Source organism: Sus scrofa, chromosome 1, assembly GCF_054392235.1.
Source record: "Sus scrofa isolate SSC_HxYL_T2T_F1_AM1 chromosome 1, Sscrofa_HxYL_maternal_Yorkshire_Landrace_v2.0, whole genome shotgun sequence".
In the NCBI taxonomy this organism is placed as follows: Eukaryota; Metazoa; Chordata; class Mammalia; order Artiodactyla; family Suidae; genus Sus; species Sus scrofa.
Window position 1 is genome coordinate 13,352,605 of NC_139383.1, and position 24,227 is coordinate 13,376,831.

A 24,227-nucleotide genomic window follows, 5' to 3' on the forward strand; every position below is an offset into this window, starting at 1 on the left:
TTTTAAAGGAAAAATAGCAGTTTGAGAGTCTGTCAAGAATTATTGTCCTGAGTACAGATAGCTCCCCTTTTGCTGCAAAATCATTTGACTCCCAATTGACTAGAACAGAGATTTTAAATACTAGACAAATGTCACAACAGCATTATCAGATATTGGTAACAATCTCCTTCATCTTTCTTGCCTAATCTCAGACATGGCCTCAGAATTCTATCAAGACAGTACTAGTAGCAGTTAACTAGAGTCGGTGTGCAGATGAAACAGACGTGATGTAGCTGAGATTTTAACCCCTCACCCACCACAACGTTGCTTCCACCTGCGTTTTAAACTTCATGACATTATATAACTAAGGCGTACGAATCAAGTCTTCCTATACATATCCTACAATTCTCACTGAACCAAAGCACCCTCTTGATACCATATCATGATTTTCAACCCAAATGCCTTTCTGCACATCTCAGCATATACTAATGGCCCCCAGTCTTGGCTGGTCACCTGAAAAGCCACCGTCACCCATAAGCAGTGAGCATGATCTTTCTGGACTCCATGCTACTCACTACCTCATTTCTTTTGCTCTGAGTCATCTACGCAGTCTTCACTGAACCCTGCGCGATGCCTTGACATACTTGCATAGGAAAGTGCTTCACACTAAGTGGTGGTCAACCATTTAACAAGGAACTTCCTATTTAAATATGTTCTACTCTCCATCTCTCCTTTGCATTCTTATTGCAAATCCGCAAACCATTCAAAACCAGTCCCATGCCATACAAAGCAAGTTCTCCATGTGCATGTCCATGGGCTACTTTGAGCCTCTGTCATTTCTATGCTGTGCAATTAGGAGTTCTAATTATATAACACACTATTTCCTTTTTCATCATTCTCTGCTCTACCTCCCAGAAAGAAAAGATCAAAGGACATTATATCAAGTGTCCTCATTCATTTCTTCTGGTAACCTCATGTATATAAAGCCTATCTCGCTTGGACTGTAAATTCTCAAAGAGTGGTATAATATTTTCTACTGTATGTCTATTCCCACAATGCCAGCACAGATGCTTTCTAAGAGCTCTTTAAGGGAATGGCTGAATGAATGAATGAATAGATGGCAGAAACTTGAATAGGCAATCATTCGGTATTAGGTAAATTCTATTAATATTCAAATATGAAGACAGGTGAAACGGTAAAGGATTTTCAGATATTATTTTAGCAGATTCACACAGTAAAACTAGTTCACAGAAAATCAAGAAACCATGAAGATTTTGTGAAACATTTTGCAAAGTAAGTGTGGATTTTCTGATCTGCAACCTTAAGTATATTTCAATATCAAACTCAAAAATTAGTCATCTGGACCTCTCTAGATACTCGACATCTTTAGCAAACTATGTCACTTTCCATATGCATATATACAAAGATCTGTGTTGACTTTATGTATCTCTGAACTTGCTCTGCCATAAACCAAAACATAGTAAAATGGTGAGAAACCACTAGGAGATCAAACCACTGCCTCTTTCCTCTCTTCCTTCCGTCAAGCTCTGGAAGTGGATCTGACAAAACAGAAGCCTAGACCACAGTGCAGTAACCATCATCTAGGAATCTTTAAAAATCTCAGAACAATAACGACATTGACCATGAAGTTCTGGAACTTTTCTCCATCCCCAAGGAATCTGACTCTAACAGTTGATCACCATCACGCTCTCTGAGATAAACATTTCACTATGTGTCCGTGGAGGAGCAGAGGCCTGCGTCCAACATTACATGAGAGATCTGTTGAACCAAACAGAGTCCATCTACTGACAACCTCTATAAAGTACTTAGGGTGACTCAGAAACACCCCTATATTGTCAAGCCATTGTGGGAATCTATGAGGCACAAAATTGGGCCTAACTGCTAAAACTCACATGAAGGTGTTTCTATCTGCTTCCATGGACTCATTCAATTATCCTGAAATATAAATTCACTAATACTATTCTGAAAGAATAATATTGAGCCTTTTGAGTTAAATGATGGTCCATTAAACAATTAAGGGGTCATTAGTAACCAATATTTTACAAAAAATAAACCATACACAAAATGTATAAATCTATATCTCATTTTATATATTTGGGAGGCTGACTGCTTTTTCTTTCTTTCCTATCTCTCTCTCTCTCTTTTTTTTTTTTTTTTTTTTTTGTATTCTCTAGGGCTGCATTCACGGCATATGGAGGTTCCCAGGCTAGGGGTCTAATCCGAGCTGCAGCTGCCGACCTACACCATAGCCACAGCAACGGTGGATGCTTAACCCACTGAGCAAGGCCAGGGATCAAACCCCCAACCTCATGTTTCCTAGTCAGATTCATTGACCACTGAGCCACGACAGGAACTCCATTTCTTTCTTTTCTTTTATCTCCTAAAAATATTGATGAAGAAGTAAGGTGTTTGATTTTTGGTGGTTTTTTTTTTTTTTTTTTTGTCTTCCTTGATTCTGTCTGAAGTCTTTTATTTGACTTTATCACCTTATTTATTTATTTTGCTTTTTAGGGCCACACCTGCAGCATATGGAAGTTCCCAGGCTAGGGGTCAAATCGGAGCTAAAGCTGCCACCCTATACCACAGCCACAGCAATGTGGGATCCAAGCCACATCTGCGACTTACACCACAGCTCAGGGCAACACTGGATCCTTAACCCACTGAGTGAGGCCAGGGATTGAACCTGTATCCTCATGGATGCTAGTTGGGTTCATAACCTACTAAGTCATAGCACGAACATCACTTTATTTTTCTATTGAAGTATAGTTGATGTACAATGTTGAGTTAGTTTCAGGTGTACAGCAAAGTGACTCAGTTTTAAACTAAGTTCCCTGAGAAGAATTTCTCTCTGAAGTTTTATTGAAACTAGTTGAAGAAATAAGATGAGCCCCATTTACTAAAAACAAAGTGTGTTTAAGCAGTCAGATTTTAACTCTCCTTCCACAAGCCGCTCTGAAGTTTGTCTACATGGAGCCGCCAGGGTATCCTAGATTCAAGAGTACTTGGTTTTCCTTCAACTTTTCAGAGGCAAAGTAGTTGTTTTTAAATAAATGTGCATGTGGGAAGAGAGAATGAATTGTAAAGATGCTACATAATTTCCTCCTGAAATAACCTGTGAAGGATATTAAACTGACTGAAGTAGATTCCAGGTCTCCTGATGATGATAAATACCTCGAATTATGAGTAAATATTGTGACGCTCTGTCCTTTTCCAGTATCTCTTGTTGACAAATATCTCGTCTTCAAATCTCTTGTCTGCCTTACTATAAAGGCTTATACAAAATCTGCTGCTGCGTTTAGATTCTCTCTACTTGAAAAACACATTCATGACGTCATGGAAAGGACCCTGATCAGACGCGATTTGTCATATTTAGCACCCAGCTGTTTAATGCTGATAAGTCCAAGGAGCTCTGCAATTCTGTATAAAGAGAAGAAGCATCGCCATGGTCAAAACGAACTGATTCCGTTTCTGAAGTCATTTGTAACCATTTTATAGAACATTTACATTTTTTGCAAGAAACTTGAAGACCTAATGCCAGGCATATAGTAGGCATTAACAAAGTTTAATGAATTGAATTATTGACCTAGCCATCATTTGATATCCCTGGCACTGCAGCTGTTTCCAAAGACTCAGATATTTACACGGAGGTTGCAAGTGATCAAACTACAAAATGAAGGTCGTCAATGAGGTGGCCGTTCCCACCCATCTGTCGACCACTCAGAACATGGCAACATGTCCAGTTCCTAGAGCACTTTCATTGAAGATTCTGGCTAACACATAAAGGATCACACAACAAACTATAACCGTGAAAAGGAGTCACCAAGACGTGACATTTAAATCCAGCAAGTAAGTGTTTAGCAGCATAGCCAACTTGTGACAGGTGCAAACAATTGTCCAAACAGCCATTATTACAATTTAGGGAAGTACACAGAATTAAGAATCTCTTTCTTATCAAGTATATTTGTTTTGAAGTTGGTTCTAGGAAGACCACTCTGGCCTCTAGTCTAAACGCGTGTCATTCCATGGAGCCGTCTTTGCCAGGGTGGGCAGAGGAAATAATGCGATCTATCTGTGCACTTCCGGGAACCGACAGATCCCGACAGGCAGCAGTGCGGATCCAAGAAGAAGTGTCAGGAAAACTAAAGAATCCTTTTTCTAAGTGTGTAATTTATTCATTCAGTCATGCATTCATTCACTAAATACTTACTGAGTATGTACTATGTGACAAATCTTGTTCTGGGCATTAGAGATAAAACAATGAAAAATGTAGGAAAAGCTCTTGAAAGACTGTTCTAGGAGGGGATAGGGAGATAACACACAAGTAAACAAATGCAAGCTGATTCAGATAGTGAAAAAGGTTTGGAAGAAAATAAAGCAAAGGGACCCCAACAGAGAACTCTGAGGAAGATTACGCCAGATCGTTGGCTAGATAAAGCTACCTGAGAGGGTGATATCTGAGCAGAGTCCTGTAGGATATTAAGGAGCTTAATTTCTAAAGGTCTGAGAGGCAGAGGAATCCAGGCAAAAAGAACAGCAAGTAGCATAAGTTAGACTTATTTGAGAAAGTTAAAGAAAGAGGCCGGTGTGTCTATAGCACATATAACTATGGTCTTTGGGAGAATGGTATATGAGAATGAGGCTGGGACAAGATTAAATAGAAATTTCTATGTTGTGTAAGGATTAGCATTTGTATTTAAAGTGCAATGAAATCTCATGGAGGGTTTACAGCAGAAGCATGACCCAATCTGGTTAGGTTTTTAAAAGATCACTCAGCTATTGTTTGGTGGATGTATTGACAGAGGCTTGGACTAAGATTATAGCACTGGGAAGGGAGAAAAGTAGAGGAATTGGGGATCAGTTTTGGAGACAACATAACTTGCTAATTACTTGGATGTAATTTGGACAAAACGAGGATGACTTCTACATTTTTGGCTGGAGTCATCAGGTGGAGACAATTAGAAGAGAAGTAGGTTTGGAGGAGGCGGCTATTTGGAGTTCTGCTTCTGACAGGCCTGTTAAACATAATAGTATCTACCTTGCAGCGAAAATAAGAAATATATGTTAAACATTTAGATCGGTGCCTAGTAATTGTTCAATAAATACTGTTATACTTATCTTCAAGTGGAAATGTAAAACTAGTCGAGGATGTAGAAGAGCCAAGAGCGTGTATATATGAATGTATGACTGGGTCACTTTGCTGTATGGCAGAAATTGAAGGAACATTGTAACTCAACTGAACTTTAATTAGAAATTAAAAAAAAAAAACAGGAAAAAAAAAAAAAAAAGCCCTGTAAGAGGATCAGGTGGAGATATAAATCCAGGAGTTATATAGAATTCAGGGTTGCTCGAACTATTTTTGGTTAAGGACTTTTTATTTTCAATGCATCCTGCGTGGACCCATACTTTTGTAAAATCCAACAGAAATGGACTGCTTTACAAATAAAATAAAACATACAAAGCCGAATTAACCAATGCCAAGGTTTGCATGCCAAGGCAATGCCACATTGCCATAAAAGTTCCCAAATCTTACTCTCAGCTGCTACATGTATCTCTCGTTAACGACCAGCAAGGAACACGGCAGACCGGCACCAGTCCGGGGAGAACACTTTGAAGAACACTAGTACTCGAGGTCGGAGGTAACCCTGGAGCAAGACCACCGTTCAGGCCGGTAGACGTCGGGGGTGGGGGAGGGGAGGGTGTCCAGGAGGATGCTCAGCAAAAGAGCCTGAAATAATGATGACGCTCTTTGAATGTGTGAGTGCACAAGCAGTGGGGAACCATCTATATTTGCAAGTAATCAGTTTCAAATAGGTATAAGAAAAAAAGCCTCATCATTCCTGCCAGGAACGCGCTCCTCTTCCCACAGATGTCACATCTGAAGAGAAAGACACCCGCTTCCCTAATTCACCCTCACAAACACTTCAATCTAATCATCGGAGATGCAATCTAGCGCTCAGGATGCATTAAGTCTCCAGCGCTCCTTCACTCTCGAGCTGGGCTCGGTTTGGGAACAGAAGGATTATCAGCCCTGGTCGCCACAGAGCTGTCCCTGGAGAATGCCCCAGGCCTCCAGGATCAACACCTCTGTGAAGGATCCACGACGCTTGCCCTGTCATCAGCTTCTCTCACTCAAAACTCTGGCTCCAGGGGTCTTGACCTCTGAGACAGAACATATGCCCCAGGCCAGAGAGCATCTGAGATAACGCTTAGGGAAAAGGGTCGGTTTCTGGCTGAGGACTTCAATAAAGTAAAGAACCTTTGATAAAAATCGAGTCCTTTGCTAAGCCACACTCGCTTAACTTCACACCTCTTTGAACCCGCCCCCCCACCCGCGCCGAGACTGCATCCTCTAGGACCCCGCTGCTGCAGCTGTTTTATTCCTTAAAGACAGATTTCTGGTTTCAATCGTTCTCCTAAAGCGCAGGATAAAATAACGCGGGCTGGGGGTGACCGTGAAGTTGCAGGAGACTGGGCACGAGAGCCTCTCATACGGGGAGGCTCCCAGGTCTCCAAAGCGCCCGCGAAGCCGCGACCCCCGGCGCCCGAGCGCGAGCCCCCGCCGAGCCCCTGCGCGCCGTGGGCGCCGAGCCGAGGCGGGCGCGCGGGGGGCGGGCGGCCGGGGAGGGGCGGGGCCGTGACTCACTCGGTCGCGCGCCCGAGGCAGAAGCGGCACCTCCGGCCGAGCGGGGCGAGGGGCTGCGCCCGCCCTCGGGGCGCATGCGCGCTACCGAGCGGCTCCTGCTCCCTCCCCGCCCACCTTTCCATCCTTCCCCCCTCCCCCTCCCCTCCGTCCTCGCTTCTGTCGCTCTCTCCTCGCCCGCTGGGTGCTGAAGTTGGGCGGATGGCAGCAAACCGGCTCTGCTAGAGGACCGAGCAGCCCAGCCTCGCGCCCCCGGACGCATTGGTGCGCTGCCCACACCTCCAGGCGACTGGGTAAGATGTTGCCTCTGAAACCGAGCCGCGCTAAGTAAATGACATCAAAATGTCTGCTTTGCACCGGTGGTTGAATTTTTTTAGAGGTGGGGGAGTGCGGAGGTGAAGGAAAGAGGGGGCGGAGAGTACAACTGCCTGTGCTCTGAAGAGGGTGGCGGCCGGCTTGGGGGTCTCCGCTCAGCCCGCAGCACCGCGGGAGGAAGCGGGGGCCGAGCTGCAGGTTTGGGAAGTTGAATCCCGCGTTGTAGCCTCGGCGCGGTCCGCTTGTCGCCCTCCGGCTGCTGCGGACCCGCTGGGCAAGTGTCCTGCCCGCCCAGGGAAGGATCCTGCCCACAGTCGGGTCCTCAGCGGAGAGCTGGACGCCTCGGCGATTCGACAGGGAGGGCCAAGGGCGGCGGGAGACCCCGCGGGGCGCGAGGTCCTGCCGATTTGGGTGGCTGTTTGTTAGAAAACCGAATGTGAAATTAACAGTGTCCAGTCGACCGATCACCTCGGGGTGTTTTTTTTTTTTTTTTTTTTCCTTTACCTTTGGGGAAATGCAGGTGAGGGAGGTGTGAGCCAAAGGGGGTGCAGAAATGCCTACCTTGAGCATCGGTAATACATCTGAGGTGTGTGTATTTAGGGGGTGGGGGCCTCTTTTGTTCTTTCCGCTCCTTTGGTCGATGGAGAGGGAGTTCTCGTGTGCTCGGCTTCGGGTAGATTTCACAGCCTTCGAGGGGGCGAGGAGGTGGAACGCCCACCAATCCCCCAGCCACTGCCCAAGGTGGGTGTATCCGAGACTCTCTTTCTGTAGGTGATGATGATTCTTTGTATAATCGCTAGAATTACGGTTTCATAGCTGCTTACTCGCCAGCCTTCCTCCTCCTCTCCCTCTTCATGTGCTGCGGCAGAGGCTGGGTGCAGACACTCGGCCGTTTCCTTTACTCCCTACCTCCCTGTCTCTGTGAAAAATGTCGGAGGACTTGAGGATGGCGGAGAGATAGGGCTGGCCTCTTCATCCTTAGAGAAGCCAAGGATGGGGAGGTGGTCCTCGCAGGCGGGAGGCTGCTGGCAGGGTGTCCCGGGCAGCCCAGTGCCGGCCTCGGGAATCGCTGGGCTTCAGAAGGCAGAGCAAGGGTCGCCTGTCCAAAAAGATGCCCGCGGTGTGGGGACCCGCCCTACTCCCTCCGCCTCCACCCGGGACACCCACTCACCTGGGACAATCTCAGTCGCTCTGGCGAGACTGACCCCGGCGCCTGGCATAGTGGATTTCCTAACCTCTCTGACCCTTGATAAAGGTTTCCTTCTTTAAAACAGTCACTCGAAGGTTTGTCTAGAGAACTTTGCAATCTTCCCGCAGTTGTTTCTTCTTCTTTTTTAAAATTGTTTTACAGCCGGCCTATTTCCTCCATGTGATGGCTATCGCAGGTAATAGAGAGAAATCTTGTAGTTGGATTCCCGCAAGCATTTCTGAGACTGAATGTCATCTGCATTTCCGGCGTTCATACATTCTGGTTTTCCGGGTGATGAACCCTCTGAAAATCATTTAATTGGAGAAACGAGAAGCAATTTGTATTCTTGTAATGGAAAATAATGTTTTTCTCCTGGTTTCATAGCTGCTTGGCATTATGTGTATTAAATACTTTTTTCAAAACTGTGAAACACTTTGGGTAAATTGTATTTGTTTCTAAAGTCCTTGGTGGTAACAATAGCAGGTCTCTATGAAATATACGTTTTGCACTAATATCTAATGGAAAGGTGATTTATACTCATTCATCAAATGAATGAGCAGTTTGACCTCTTCCACTTAAGTGACTGTTATCAAGCTGTTTCTTCTGTTAGCATGAACTAAAACAGTAATTAGCACACTCACAGGAGAGTAGATTTATTCACTGTTTTTACATTCTTAAAAACTGTATTTAGAGAAAACATACACTTTTTAGAGATGAGAAAACAAGTATTTGTTTTTACAAAAGGATTAGATGGTATCGTTGGTTAAATAAGATAAATCTCCATGGCAATGATACCTGATCTCAGAGCCATGGACAACTCATCCTTCCTCCTGAATTTGTGGTCTGAAAGATAAAGAGAACCTCCTACTTTACAGAGGTGTCTGCTCTTCCAAATGCTGCCCTTTTTGCTCTGGTTCCTCAACTGCTCCTTGGTGTTTAGTCTCTGTGGAAAAGAATTAACTAGGAGAGTTATCCGCTATTCCTGTTCAATTTTAAGTCATACAGCTTCTTCTTCACAAATAGATTCTCTCTCAGCTTTTAGGAAATTTTCCTACAGGGTCCTGACTTATTGGAACTCATAATGTTAGCGTCTAAGTCATTATCATTCCTCTGGCCTTGTTATACTTTTTGATGATGGTGGTGATGAAGATGGTGATGATGAAGACATGCCTGAACCTGTCTTACCATGAGGGCAAGGGGCTTTGAAAAAAGGGACAAATGTGTGTATCCTCATCCGTTTGACCTTATAACAGCCAAATCTAAAAACTAAATCGATAAAAATTTCGGTTGGCTCATAGACTAAAAAGTAAGAAAGCATTTACCTGCTAATTTACAGTTGTAGAGATAGTGGCCTTCCTTAGAAATCTATTTGCTGAAAGGCATGGGTTTTTCTGGAAAAGTGAAAGGTGGGAATGGACAAGGAGAAATGGAGCCAAGAGGAATGGAACCCATCCAACTGCGTTTCTGCTGAGAATCCTTTTCTTGATAGTCCAGCTCTGCTTAGTTAATAATGAAAATATTGCACCACCCAGAAAGGCAAATGCAAGGACCACTGTATACCCAGTGGTTGAGAATAACTATGTGAGGTTAAAAACCATTTTATTTCATCTGATTACTACAGGTCGAGTATAAGCACGGAGTCATTATAGAGACTTAGAATTGTGACATATTCAGGGAGTATCCTGGATCCTCAAAAATATTTTAAGTTTTTATGGTAAGCTTAAAGAAATAAAACAGTTCTGGAGTTCCAGTGTGGCTCAGCAGGTTAAGGATCCTGCGTTGTCACTGCAGTGGCCTGAGTCGATGCCGCGGCTCGGGTTTGATCCCTGGCCCCGGGAACTTCCACAAGCCATGGGCGTGGCCTCCAAAATAGATAAATATAAAAAAAGAAACAAAAGGTCCTTAGAGGTAGGTAGCCTGGACTTTCAGTGTTTGATCAATAGATACTCTGACCCTCCTTATCTCTTCCCATCTCCACTTATCCTTCAGAGACTGCCTTAATTTCTAAAGAAATTCATTTATGCCATTAATCCTGCTGTTTTGCTAATACCTAGCACAACTATCTGGCAAAAGGTAGGTGTTAAATCAGAATTTTTTTCAACGAACACATTTTGCAGCATTGACATGGTTCCAAAAGACTTCCAAGATTTTTATATTATTTTTAGAAGAGCGCTAATGCTTATTACCAGATACACTAGTTGGAGAATCCAGAGATCAGGTCCTGCATCTTTGGAGGAAGGCATTTTTAGATTGTCACTTTGTGGCGTTCCCATTGTGGCTCAGCCGTAATGAACCTGACTAGTATCCATGAGGACGTGGGTTCATTCCCTGGCCCTGCTCAGTGGGTTAAAGACCCCGCGTTGCTGTGGCTGTGGTATAGACTGGCACCTGCAGCTCTGAATCAGCACCTAGCCTGGGAACTTCCGTGTGTTGCCAGTGAGCCCTAAAAAACAAAATAATAATAATAATAATAGTAATGACTATTTTGTTAATATGCATGTCTTTGCTATAACATTTATATTGTTGATTTGTTTCCAAAGTATGGATTACCCGTGGACAGGCATGGGCATGATGAACACAGCTTTGGACAAAGCTGACCTTAGTTTTTGTCCTGGCTCCTCCGTCTGAAACCTGTGCCCCCTTGGTCAAGTTATTTACCTGCTCTGAGCCTCAGTTTCCAAAGATATAACAACAGGGATAAAGACTTACTTCCTAAGATGTTTATAAGTATAAATACAGTGCAGTGTATATAAAGTGCTGAACATATGCCTAACATGTACGGAGTACTTACAGTTCTCCCAGTGCCTAAAGGACTGCTGTTGAACATATGGAGCAGTTTACAGCCAGTTTATTTCCTATGAGTAGATGGGCCATTTTCAAGAATTACAATCAGACTGTAGAACTTCATACCTGTGTTTTTAAATAATTGGCATTACTTCGTTGGTGTTTTCCAAGAAATTGAAATTGGTATTTTTAATTTCATGGTTGCAAAGTAATTCATCTATGGGTCTCTTAATTTATTTATCTCTTCTTTTCTTTTTGAATGTTTATGTTATTTTCAGTATTTTACTGTTTTAAGTGATATATATATATCCTTATGCTTAGGTTTTATCTACATATACATGGCATTGTTTTCCTTTAGGTTCAATGCTTAGAACATCTAGTTCTCCTCAACATAAGAGCATCTTTTAAAAAAAAATCTTTGCAGGTACAACATTATAAATCAACTAGACTTAAAAAAAAAAAAAAACCCTGCTAACTTTATGGGTGAAAATGATATTTTTCAACATTATATTTCTTTGATTACGTCATGCTAACTTTTTGACATGCTTATAAGCACTTTTTTTTTTTTTTGTCTTGAGAATTGCTTGTTCAAGCCTTTTGCCCATTTTTCATCGTATTCTAAATGGTGTTATTATTTACTTGAGAGCTAAGGTTAATTTTCAAACACTAGGCAAAGGCAAACAAAGAAAGGAAACGCTGAGTGACAAAGAAGCCATGTGGCAAAGACTCCAGAGACGATTGTGGTTGAAATGGACTCCAGCTCAAATGGAGTGGAGCAAACATCACCAAAGGCTGGAGATGGATCAGCCACAGGGTTAGGGCTGCTGTGGTGTCCATAACATACTGTTACCTGCCACTATGCTTAGACCTTGCAGAGTGCACAGTTTCTTTAACTGGTCGAGGTCTGTCATTTTCCTTTTGGGTACTATGCACACACCCTCACACCTTACTAGCAAGAAACATATACATGACATGACAAGTTCTCAGGTTTTCATCGATTGTTTCTGCCAGTAGCCGATGGTACAGAACTTTTTGAGTTTTCCTGAGACAAATGAGATTGAAAGGAAGTATGGCAGTAGATGGAGGTCCTACAGAGCATTGATTGAAGTTTCTCATCAGAATGAAATCAGTTAAGTTGAATTATAAAGCCATGTCATATCCTGTCTTCTCTCAAATTTTAAACCAGGTGAAATTTAAATATTTCAAAGTTGAGACTCTAATCTAGTAAGCACCTTAATGAGTTCTGTATCTGCAGTGTTTCACATGATTCAGTGCATTTTTAAATTCTGTGACTTTTGATAAAATTTAAGTCAGTGCAGTTTTAAATTCTATGATTTTTGATAAATTTCATTTCAAAAACTTAAATATTTATCTTGGACAGTCTAGAAAGTCTTTAGAGATTAAACTCCCTAGAAAGTATAAAATTTTATAATTATTGCTGGTTGCAGTTTATCAAATATAGTAGAGCCTCAGTAATTCAGAATCAGTGAACCTAGCATTTATAATGAACAGGAGGCCCATATAGGAAGAGCAGCAAACTCTGGTGGAACATAAAATCTCATTTCAAATAGAACTAGATTTAAGTTCTTGCTCTGCTATTTACCAGATATGCAGACTTTTGCATTAAATTATATAAATGCCTTATACTTGAAATCCTAGCATGGGTAATAAACATCTAAAATCTCTGGATTTCTTAAACTTTATGTTTGAGATTTTTTAAAAAAAATCTCTGTGTCAATAAATGTAATTTTATTATAGACAATGAATGTGGTTCACAAAGCAAATATTTACTTCCTTAGATTAGGTCACAGGCTTTTCACAGTCCTTCTGATTGGCTATTGAAATACAAAGGTTATAATTCAAGAGCCATGGCATTACAATAAAACAGAAACAACCCAAGGGAAATTATGACATAAATGAAATGAGCAGGTAAGTGTTTATTTCATTTCTTTAATTATCTCGGGTCTTCCCAATGGCATAGTGAATTAAATCCAGTGAAAACTCTTTTGTGAAAGTTGACAGTACTGTCTGTATTTCTAGTATCAATATTCGGTAAGGGCTTGGTTTTTTGGCGTATTATTGACAGACCGCATAATCTGTAGATTTGAGGAGTCCATTTTGGTTCTAGGAAAACTATCCCATGTCTCCACCCTCATTCCCTCAACTACTTTTTTTCAAGCTTCAGTTAATCCAAATCAACAAATATTTAAGTCTGCTATAAGAAAAGTGGCAATCTGTGTGATTTAATTTAGAGGATGCGAAAGAGCATGTGGAAAATTGCCCTTGAAAGAAAAGAGGCCTTAAAAGCAGAGAATGCAATTTGGAGGGAGTCTAAATTTTGGATTCAGATAACCAGACATTTAGCCTTCAGCTTATTGAGCCTTTGTACCATTATTTGTAAGTTGAAGACCGATTGATTGTATATATCTTAAAAATGTTGAAGAATTATGTGGAATTTTCATAAAAATGCTTCATGTATTCACAGTCACTGTGCAACTGTTGCATACTGCACTAGAGTTAAATAATTAAAAAACCCAAGACACATCACGTAGATGGTAAGAACTTGAAGGAATTTTAATTTCTTCCAGTGTTTGTCCTAACAAATACTATGGGCCCTTAGTAATGTTGAAATTTGCTCTCCATGTGTTTGCTGTATTTTACTTTCCGGACCAGCTTGTTCAGCCAGCCTGTTGAGTGAACTTCAACTTGTTCCTTCATAAACATTCTTGAGCACCTACTATGTGTCAGGCTCTGTGATAGGATCTTGGATGCAAAAATTAAACACGGCTCCTTTCCACAGTTCACATGGGAGCTTCTTTGACGTAGTATTATTTTGCTTTCATCGGATGAGCACTGGTCATTCTGAGTTTACAAGTCATAACTATCTATGGCATATGCAAGTAATGAGCAAGGGTCTCCGTAGGGTTTAGGAATTTTAGGCTAATTGACCTCAAAGTGTAGGAATCTCTGCTCCCAAAGAAAGCTGCTAAGCAGAGGCTCAGCTGAGGGGAAGGGAGAGCAGGAAGAGGTGGCTGGTGGGTGGTTTAACAATGGCCACCAAGTCCAAACAACAGAAGACTTGAGGCTTAGCCCTCTTTGTGAATCCAGTTCTCCCAATTAAACAAATTGTCCACATACCTGTGTACTGTGCCTGTTTCCCCCTCACTGAAAGGCTACCCTGGGTGCTCATTATAGCATAATTTAAGGTATGTGAAAATTGGGAGAGGGATGAGCAAAGGGAGACCAAGAAAAAGGACTGACACCCCCCCCCTTTAGGATCCACATTTCCCATATTGTAAGAAAATTAAAATATGTTTGCCCAACATGATTGAACTTCTTTCACTGATAACAGAGTTTTTGTAGTGCAGCCAGTTGACCGGAAATTCAGAATACTCTTTTCCTATGTAACAAAAAAACCCCCCACAATTTGATTGTGAAGAAAATCATCTTCAACACCTATTTGCTGAAATCATAAGTGACCTTTAAATCCAGCAACTAGATTTATCCCGATCTAGAATGATTTGATATCCTGTATAAAATCAGGGTAAAGACGTGAGTCCTTCTTAGCAAAATGTTCTGCACACACAGTTGATTTGCCTATATAAGGTAGTGAAAGCCATTGGCATTATGAATGAATTAACTTGAAAGTCAGCTAACCCCTCGTATCAGCCACCAAATTTAACTTGCTTATCATTAAACCTTTAATTGGGCTGTTAATAAGTAACCATATGTGCTAATTTCAGGTTTGAACTTACTTCTTTCTCAGTTTATTTCACTCAGCACTACCATATAGCATTTTTCCGGTGACCTATGAGTTTAGTGTGGGCAAGACTCACTAGATAAGAGCAAAGGAGAAATGAATATCTTTTATGAGGGCACTAAGGTATAGCCATGCTATAAAGCAATACGGTAATCTGTATGGTTTACAGACTGTTATGACTAACTGAATGCTCCATTTTGGATTGGAGTATTAAAATATTCTAATGCAAATTGGAGTACTAAATACTCCTGTGTGAATTGGAGTATTAAATTTTTCCCTGCCTACTGTTTGCCAAGAGCTTAACATTTGACTTTCCTTTTTTTTCTAACAGTATATTACCAGGAGTATTGGCATAGATATCATTTCTACATAGGTAAATCGAAGAGCAATTCTTTTTTGTATAGTGAACACTTTATAGAAAATTAGCTGTTGGAGCACCCTCCTGGCTCAGCAGGTTAAGGATCCAGAATTGTCACTGCTGTGACTTGGGTCATTGCTGTGGTGCAGGTTCAATTCCTGGCCTGGAAACCTGTGCTTGCCACAGGCACGGCCAAAATAAATAGAGGTTGATGTTATTTTATATGATTTTTATAACAGTCAACACAAGTTTTTGCCTGAAATTTAAAACATACCAAAAAAATCAAATGTTAAACCTGTCAGGGAAAAAAACAAAACCAAAAACCCCTGCTATTTCATTCCCTTCTTCGAGTCAAGAATAAACTGACCTGCTTGTTCCATCTCCGCTTGTTTATGAGTAAGTGATGTTGGCAATTTTGATTCAGGCTATTAGAGCCATTGTTTTTTTCATCTGCTTGTATCCAGTAATCTGAATTTTTACCACTGGAGAAATAGTTCAGACTGAATTCCCTTCAGTTACTCCAGTGTTCAGTGACCCACTTATATGTATGTAGATGATGGATTTCGTTGAAGGATGGATGTGTGTATAATGTTCAGTGCCGGAAACCAAGAGGTATAGAGAAATTCTTGTACACCGGAATTGTCTCCAAAATTTGATATTTTGAAAAGACGATGTTGTGTGTCCGCGTCAGAGCAGATAGGGGCTTTCCCTTTTTGTTTGCGGGTTAAGAGCAGGAAATAATGACCTCATGCCTGTGTAATCAGAGCCAAGCGCTGGGGAGAGGAAGATCCATACTTTAGAACACAAAGGGAGGTATCCAGGAGGTAAGGAGAGTCAAGCAAAAAGCAGGAAGACTGGGCTCAGAAAATGAGATTATTAGCTAAGAACTTCTTACATCTTAAGGTATCATATCATCCAGTGCATCATTATATAACCCTACTGTATTAAGTAACCACTTCCAGGTTCGTAAATTCACGGGACCTAATCTTAAGAAGGTATTTTTTTTTTTCCTATTAATTCTGTAATTTCATTGACTGAACATCCGAGTAATACAAGTGGTGTTTCAGGAGGTAGAATTCCGTTAAATAAATGTAATTCCAGGAGGGGAAAAACACAGAGCACTTTTCTTGACCTGACATAGGTTATGTTGAGTAGTTGACAATTCAATCACATTGATAAGCAACTCTACTCCAGATTTTCTTTTTACATTTAACTCCTCCAAAGTCCATCTTATAGAAAGTTTATTTTTGTGATATAAAGAGATCTTTACATTTTACCTTAAAACGCCAGCAATGAGTAAATGCACATGCGAAGCTTTGTTTTATTGAGCAGTTGGCCGTATAATGATTTAATGTCTAAACTATTTATTAAGACTTTGGGGGAGTGACAAGTGTTCTTGGAGGAGATTATTTTTTAAGGGAATGGGGATTTATGACTTAGTAGGAATGCTGAAAGTAGTTCCTTAGTAAAGCGGCTGATTGCAACTAAAATCACTCTTGGCACTGAGTGTGCTGGCCTCTGACCACTGGCCCCAGGAGAGTCCCCATCTGTTAGACCTCAGGGAAAAGAAGGGATTGAGAGTAGAGCTCACAATCTAAAAAAATCAAATTATGAGCAGACAGAAATGATGGAACGAGAGAGTCGTCTTGGTGCACCTGTAAAGATGGCCTGGTTGGGTCTGATGTTCCAAGTGTTTGCATTAGATTTCCCACTTTGCCTTATCCTTTTCACCTTTTTTTGTTTCCTGTCTCCTTATTCACCATTATTGCAACGAACGGGAGCCTTACTCTTTCATTGGAAATGATAAAACTTAAATAAACTATATAGCCAAAGCTTAAGGAAACTCGTGTCGAGTTGAAGAAAGAAAAATATGTATATACATTGCTATTACTGTTGTATTCTGGGAGAAAAATAAAATGCTGTTGAGGACCTTCAGATTAATTTTAGATGGCCAGACCAGGACCTGGCAAAACTTTTTTTTTTTAAGAGGTTGTAACATTTTCTCAATGTATCGAAAGACGGAAATTTGACAGACAAAGAATGACCTTCCAGACTCAAAGACAATGTAAGGAAAAAAAGGCACAGGACTAGGAAAAGTCAAAAAATACTTTTTGGTATAGTTTTCCAGAAATATAGAGTACATGCAGGAAATGGCAGGACAAAGCCAGGAAGGAGACAAAAATCAAAGCGAAAAGCTAACCTAGTCCTTGAGAGGCCCAGAGTGCCCTGGGCACCGTGTGAGGCTGTGCATGTCAGGTCTGGGTCAGGAGGAAGGACGCAGGAACAGGGTTTCATCTGTCCATGGGGGGGGGGCCTGAGCCCTGATCTGGGAAGTGGCCCAAGGCCAACCTCAGGCGGTGGGAAGATGATGTCATGAAAATATATTCCATCCAAAGCTTCCAGGGCTTGGTCACCAGTGAAACTTAGAAGATGTGAAAAGACCCTTAAAGCCGACACAGGGGATTCGAGCCTGCGTGTCTGGGTAGTACAGATGCTATCAGGACCTGAGGAGACCAAACCAATGATGAGGTTCGGGAGGAAATAAGCCGAGTTCAGCTTGAGAAAGGGTTGGCCACATCCCTCAGAGTTTTGGTAGCTGTTTCGCAGGCGGCTGATTAAAAACCCCGTTGCTTCAGTGGGGAGCAACAGGTCTGAGTGTCTGGAATGAAGTTGATGACACTTTTGTCCTATTCTGCAATTTTTAAACTGCAACTGGGATGCTGTTTTGAATTTCTGTCCTTCTGGACACCATGGTTAGAGGTTTGCAATACAGAGGGTGCAATGAACAAAACTCAGTCATTCATGCAAGAAGTGACTGGAGGAATTTATACTTTCTTATTCTGGAGTAGAGTGGTTCCCCTGGAGAATATGTGTGTGTCTCCATTTGGAGAAGAGCCATGTGAAATGATTAGACTCGTTTTAAATTACCCCAGTGATATAACAGGAATAATAAAACCACATGGCAGAGTTGTAGGGAGATAATGTGGGCAGTGCCCTGGCACAGATTTGGCATTTAGGATACCTTCGCTCCTCCTGTTACTCTTAAAAATAGCATTAGAACCAGCGGGCACATATCATTGAGGTAGATTTTGCCATCCTATTGGAAGTAACTTTTAAGAGTCCTAGCCAGCTTGGTAGATGGGCTGCCTTGAAAGGTCGTAGGTTTACTGTCAAATACTCGGTGGACAAATAGTTGGCAAAACTGTTATGGAAGAGAGTTAAGGGTTAGGAGGGCAAAAGAACTGCCAGGCCTCATTCTGACTCTGAGGAATTTCCAGGGAATTTGGAATGCAAACTCAAGAGAGAGACTAGGGCTAGAAATAAATCTTGAAAATCTTTTACTTAGAGGTGACAGAAGTGATTGCCAAAGGAAAATGTGTAAGGAGCAGTGAGAGCTTAGAATAAAATGCTGGAGTATGTCTACACTGAATGGGCCTGCGGGAAAAGAAGGAACTAAAATACGTGCATACGTATATGCATTCCTGCATAAGATGGTCTGGCTGGGGAAAAGAAGTGTTAAAAAGAGAACGTAGACACTGCGGTACAAACCAAGGATGTGGCATTGTTTTTAACCAATTCTGATCATAATATATAGTAATCCTCCAAAAAGATTGGAAAAGGGAGACAGGTTTAAGAGGGAAGAGTGGCCGAGTTATGTCCTCTGGCAGCCAGGGCAACATGTTTCCTTTTGCCATGAGGAAGTTGTGATTGTCTCGAAAGCACTTGTGATTAATGATTTATACACCATCTATTTTCAAAAGGTTTGAGGCAGCTTAAATAAAAGCACTTTCACAGAGGGCAATGAAAATTAAACAAAATAAAGATAAGAAGCCTCAAAGAAAAGTAAATGGGGGGAGGGGGTGAACGTGTCACACAACCTGAGCGGGATTATCATCCTAACAGGAGCACTGCGTTTCAGCTCTAGAGCTCCAGCAGCCAAAACAAACGTGTTTCCAGGACAGGTTATCTATAACTCATTGGGTAATGAAAGAAAACAGTTTTTTAGAAGTTGTACCCCCCCCCCAACCCCCTGCCCCTGGTACTAAGTTCTGTGAATTGTAAAATCTATGGATTCTTAGATAAGGAACAGTGACATATTAGACAATGGGATCAACAATTGTTCTGCTGAATCAGGTGCAGGCTTGCCTTGAATTGCTGTTTCTTTTTTAAGCCCTTGAAGGTCAAGTACGTCGTATTAAGATGAAGTCTATAAAAGTCAGAAAGGCAGTGATAATTTTAGATAAGCCAAGCATCTGAATACTCTTGTGTCTGAAAAGGCAGCATATAAGGTGGCATTAGAGAGGAAGACATCCTAGACAGGAGATAGGTGGTGCCTGGAACATGGGGGAGAAAAAGGGCACGAAGTGCATTGCAACCCCAGGCCCTTTGCACCTGCTGCTCTTTCTCCCCAAACAACTCTCCTCCTGATCTTTCTCATCCATCACCCACACTTCAGTTCAAATGTCACCTCTTCAAGGTACCTTTTCTGTACTCTCTGATTAATGTTGGCCCTTCTTTATTCATTCTTTCACCTGGCACTCTTTAATCATAACCTGCTTTGTTTAATTTATAGCATTTACTTCTCTGCTAAGTCATTATCAGTCTCCCCTTCTGACCAGAGAGAATGAAAATCAGTACCAGGGACAATTCCAGGAGTAGGGTAGGTGAACAGTACATTGAAGGAATGAATGTTTTGGGCTTGGGGAAGAGCTCAGCTCAGTATTGATGTGATAGCTAAAGGACGGCGGTGCTGGGAATGGATTAAATTCCTCCTTAAAGTGCTAGCTGAGAAGAGGATGATGATTATGCTAATGCCAGATTTTGTACTGGGGAAATTTAAGAACATGGGGGTGTGGAAGAAAAGCACAGATTCTCTGCACATTTTCCTTTCCATCCACAAGGAGCAGGGATACGATGATGAATGGTAAGCTCATGAATATTCATCCACTGATCAGAGCTCTAAGGGGAGGAGTTTAAGTGGGAGAAGTACAAAGGGCCCTACATTGTGGTGCAGTCCCTTTTCTTTCTCCTTTTGGATAAGGTCAACATTAGGTCCTTAAATTTTAAAAAGTATCTTTCATTCATTCATTTAAGGTGAGACCCGATGCTTGGAAGAAATTTTGATTACTTCAGCCCCCTTTGCTTCCAAGCTGTGGGGTACAAGTGTAGCATTTTAGAGGTAGTGGAATCTCCCTAAGGTTTTATGGACAAGCAAGACATTTGCAAATCATGGAGCACAGTAAGCTCAGAAGGTGCTTTGAAACTGAGTCCACAAAAATAATGGTTTATTTTTTTCCACCTCTTCTCCTCATTGCTAATATTTTAACTCAATGCCAGAAAAAAAGATGTTGTGGGATAAATATTACAAATTGTTTTTTCTCCTAACGGCTTTACTAGAAGCATCCAAAATGACAAAAAGTATTTTCAGCTTAGAAGAAGAGAGAATAAAAGAATACACAATCTGGTTTTCCTTGTTTCCTTAATGAGGCATATTGATCATAATATTAACTATATTATTTAGTTGATGACCAGATGTTTGGCTGTCAAAACAAACAATAAAGAGTTTCCTGCTTATAGTTTGTCACCCTTGTTCCACAGGGGGATGTCGACCAAGTAAGTGTCACGATTGTGTAACGAGCAAAAGTAAATTACCATAGTTTTGATCAGGTAAGAATGCACGTTTCAGAAATGAAAGTGTTAAGAGTCACAGGTGCATTGGGAAAGCAGTCTTTTGAATGCAATATAAAATAAAGTAGATTTCCATATATGTTCATTCTCTTATTTGAAGGCAGAATAGTAACTGTCATTCAAAATTAGACAGATAATCATGAAATTGAAGTTCAGATAAAACAAAAGGAAGAAATCCGTGTTTAAAGGCAGCCCTTTCAAACCCCACAAAGCAGAAATCAAATTCACCTTCTGTGATGTTTTGTGGATGGTTGTTCCTAATGTCCCACTGCATTTGACTTCTATAGAAATCATCCAGGAATGAAGAATAAGTGAATTTGGAAAAAATAGTTGTAAAGTAAAAGGGATTGATGCTGGATGAGAGGCAGAATTTTTGCATCTAGCTCATCCAGTGAAGTTTCTCTCTCTCTCTCTGTTTTTTTTTTTTTTTTTTTTTTTTTTTTTTTTTTTTTTTTTGTCTTTTTGCCTTTTCTAGGGCCGCTTCCGTGGCATATGGAGGTTCCCAGGCTAGGGGTTGAATCCGAGCTGTAGCCACCGGTCTACACCACAGCCAGAGCAACGCGGGATCCAAGCCGAGTCTGCGACCTACACCACAGCTCAAGGCAACACCAGATCCTTAACCCACTGAGCAAGGCCAGGGATCAAACCCGCAACCTCATGGTTCCTAGTCGGATTCGTTAACCACTGCGCCACGACAGGAAATCCCAAGTTTCTCTTTTAACAAATATTTATTGAGCATCTACTGTGTGCCAGGCTCTGTTCTGGGAGGTTCAGATTTATTAGAGAACAAAACGACAAAAATGCTTTCCTCCATATGCAAATAGAAATGGATATTTGGAATGGATGGGCCTTGGGGTCCTGCTGTCCAGCACAGGGAACTGCGTATGATTGGGCCATCTTGCTCTGCAACAGAAATTGAAGAAATGTTGTAAGTCAACTATACTTTAATAGAAAGAAAGAAAGAAAGAATGCCTTCCTCCATGAGGTATATATGTTTGACCTTTTATTATTTTTATTGACTCATAGAGGGAATCCTTTGTAAAGCATTCAGGGTCCTTTGTACAGCTGGGTTATCAAATATATATATATATAATATATTTTAATAATATAGTATATGTATGTAATATATGTAACTTTTTTTTTCATTTATTCCTCCCTTAGTTGCAAATAAATGAGGCTAAGTGAGGGAGTACCATAGGCACAGTGGCTTTATCAGACTTGAAATATAATGGGAATTTTCTACATTTAATTCTTTAAGAAACTATGACATCAGTCTATTTCAAATCAACATATTTTACTGTTCCAAATACATTAATTGCAGGTCAGAAGATCCTGGAATGAGAGGTCAGAGAAAGGAGAGTCCACTCTCCAGCCTTCTCTCATTCAAAAATAGCTGACAGCATCCCTAGTTCTGGGCACCAGGGGGAGAAGTGTGCTCATTTTCTTGGGCTTGAAATCTGACTTCCCTCCAGGAATTTCCCAGGAATGAACTGCCTCTTTTATCTCCATCCCTTAGCTCTTTCTTTCATGTGCCTGCCAAAATTGCTTCCTAGTGTTCTGGGCTCCAAGGTATATTTCAGAGAATTTCAAGCATAATTAACTGATGTAGAAGAATTCTAACAAACATCAGAAAATTGAGATCACATTTAATAGAGGTAGAAAACCAAAAGGAATAGGTTCCTGAACTGCATATCTAGGCAGTAAGATTAGGATTGAAGTTTTACTGTCTAAGCTCTTGGAAAAATTATATGTGGAAGCTGTATATTATGCAGAGCGAGAATGCGAGTGAAATGAATAAAAATGAATAAAGCTGTGAAAGAGAAGAGGCAGAGGCAGCTTAAAATTATGAGTAAGGATGTGGTACTTTTTTTTTGACAGTTTTTTAGCAGATTGCCTTGTAACTGACAGTTACTCAAGAGTTTTCAGTTATAGGAGAAACTGTATTTCCTGAAAGAACTCAGGTGGAAAACTCTGACCTCCCTTTTAACCTATGATTTGTTTTAGTTCATAATGATATGTACAGAAATCACAGGATGGCTTTGTTTTCAAGGATGGCATTCAAGCCAGAAATGACGAATTATCAAGAGCTGTTAGGGATTTGATAGTTACCAAGGGGAAATGAAGGAAAGAAATCTGAATGTAGGAGTTCCTGCTGTGGCACAGTGGGTTAAGGATCCAGCATCCCTGCAGCTGTAGCATAGGTCACAGCTGCGGCTCAGACTTGATTCAGTCCCTGACCCAAGAACTTCCATATGCTGCAGGTATGGCCAAAGAAAGAAAGAAAGAAAGAAAGATCTGAATGTATTCCAGGAAAATAAGTAACTTTAGCTAATGCTCTGGTTGGCATTTTATTTGTTTTGCGATGATGGACTTTACATAATTACAAGTATTCCACGTCCACTTGCAGTGATTTAAGGGTGAACAGAGCAAGTGATATTTTTACAGCTAAGACTTTTAGGTAATAACTTCTTAAAGTTATGTGTTTTTTGAATGGAATTAAAATTTAATGATCATAGTGCCTGATATGACAGAAAACATGGTATAGACTTAAAGAAATTTATTTGTACTAGTAATTGTTTTATGTGAGCAATTTGTGCATTAAATTATAGAATTCAGTTTTAAATTAACAGTAAAGGACTTCATGTGTTAAACTTGTTTTTCGACACTTTAAATTTAACTGTAATATTAGGTATTTGAAGAAAACTTGGCACCAGTGGCTATGAATATATTGCTAAAATGTGTGTTGGATCTTAGGTGGGATTTAGAAGAACTGGGTTCTAGCTATAGGTGTAAAGCTACTCAGCGAACTCGTGAATCCTAGCATGAAAAAGATGTGTGAAAAGTCATGTAAGGTCACTGTCAATATCATCAGGCTAGTCACCTGGGATTGCTGATCAGCAGTGGATCCAGATGCTTTACAAAGTCGTGAATGCTCTCTCCAGCCCCGAAAGGGAGATTTCAAGATGCAGTCTCTGTCTTGTTTGAGAATAAACCTCTTCATCCCTCTTTCCCTTGGCTGTCTTTCCTGCTTGCAAAGACCAATATACATACCTAACCTCCAGCTAATGGTTTCTATTCTGCCATGTCTGTGACTTTGCTCCTACATTTTTCTGCCTGAAATACTGTCCATGTTCCCCTTCATTTTTCTAAACCTGAGGATCTTAGAAGGTCTGAGCTCAACTCCTAAGACCATAAATCCTTGTCTGGCCACCTCAGGGTAGCCTCTCTGCTGAAACTGCCTGCCTCAGAATGATGACACTTGCATTCTTGTCTTCTCCACAAGAAACCTTTCCCTTCCCATATTCTTATCAAAGGGTGGCACTGACACAGTCATCCACACTGCAACACAGTCAGCCTTGACTCAGGCCCCTCACTCACACCCTGCTTATATCTAATCAACCCCTAACCCAGGCTCCGTCTGCCTCTTGGGTACCACTTTCCTCTGCCCCATCTCTCCATTTCTGCTCTTCTTATTCACTGCCAGCATCTTGCC

At 41.1% G+C, this 24,227-nt stretch overlaps 1 protein-coding gene across 5 annotated transcripts in view; it reads left to right on the forward strand.

Annotated features, from left to right (window-relative positions):
• The first annotated feature begins 6,815 nt into the window (after nucleotides 1–6,815).
• The window catches only part of RGS17 (regulator of G protein signaling 17), a 104,441-nt gene continuing 87,029 nt past the window's right edge, over nucleotides 6,816–24,227 (forward strand). For all 5 annotated transcript variants that reach the window (XM_003353179.5, XM_085023487.1, XM_085023498.1 and 2 more), the window contains exon 1: nucleotides 6,816–6,933. The gene's annotated coding sequence lies outside the window, so the exon portion shown is untranslated. The remainder of the gene's footprint in view (nucleotides 6,934–24,227) is intronic.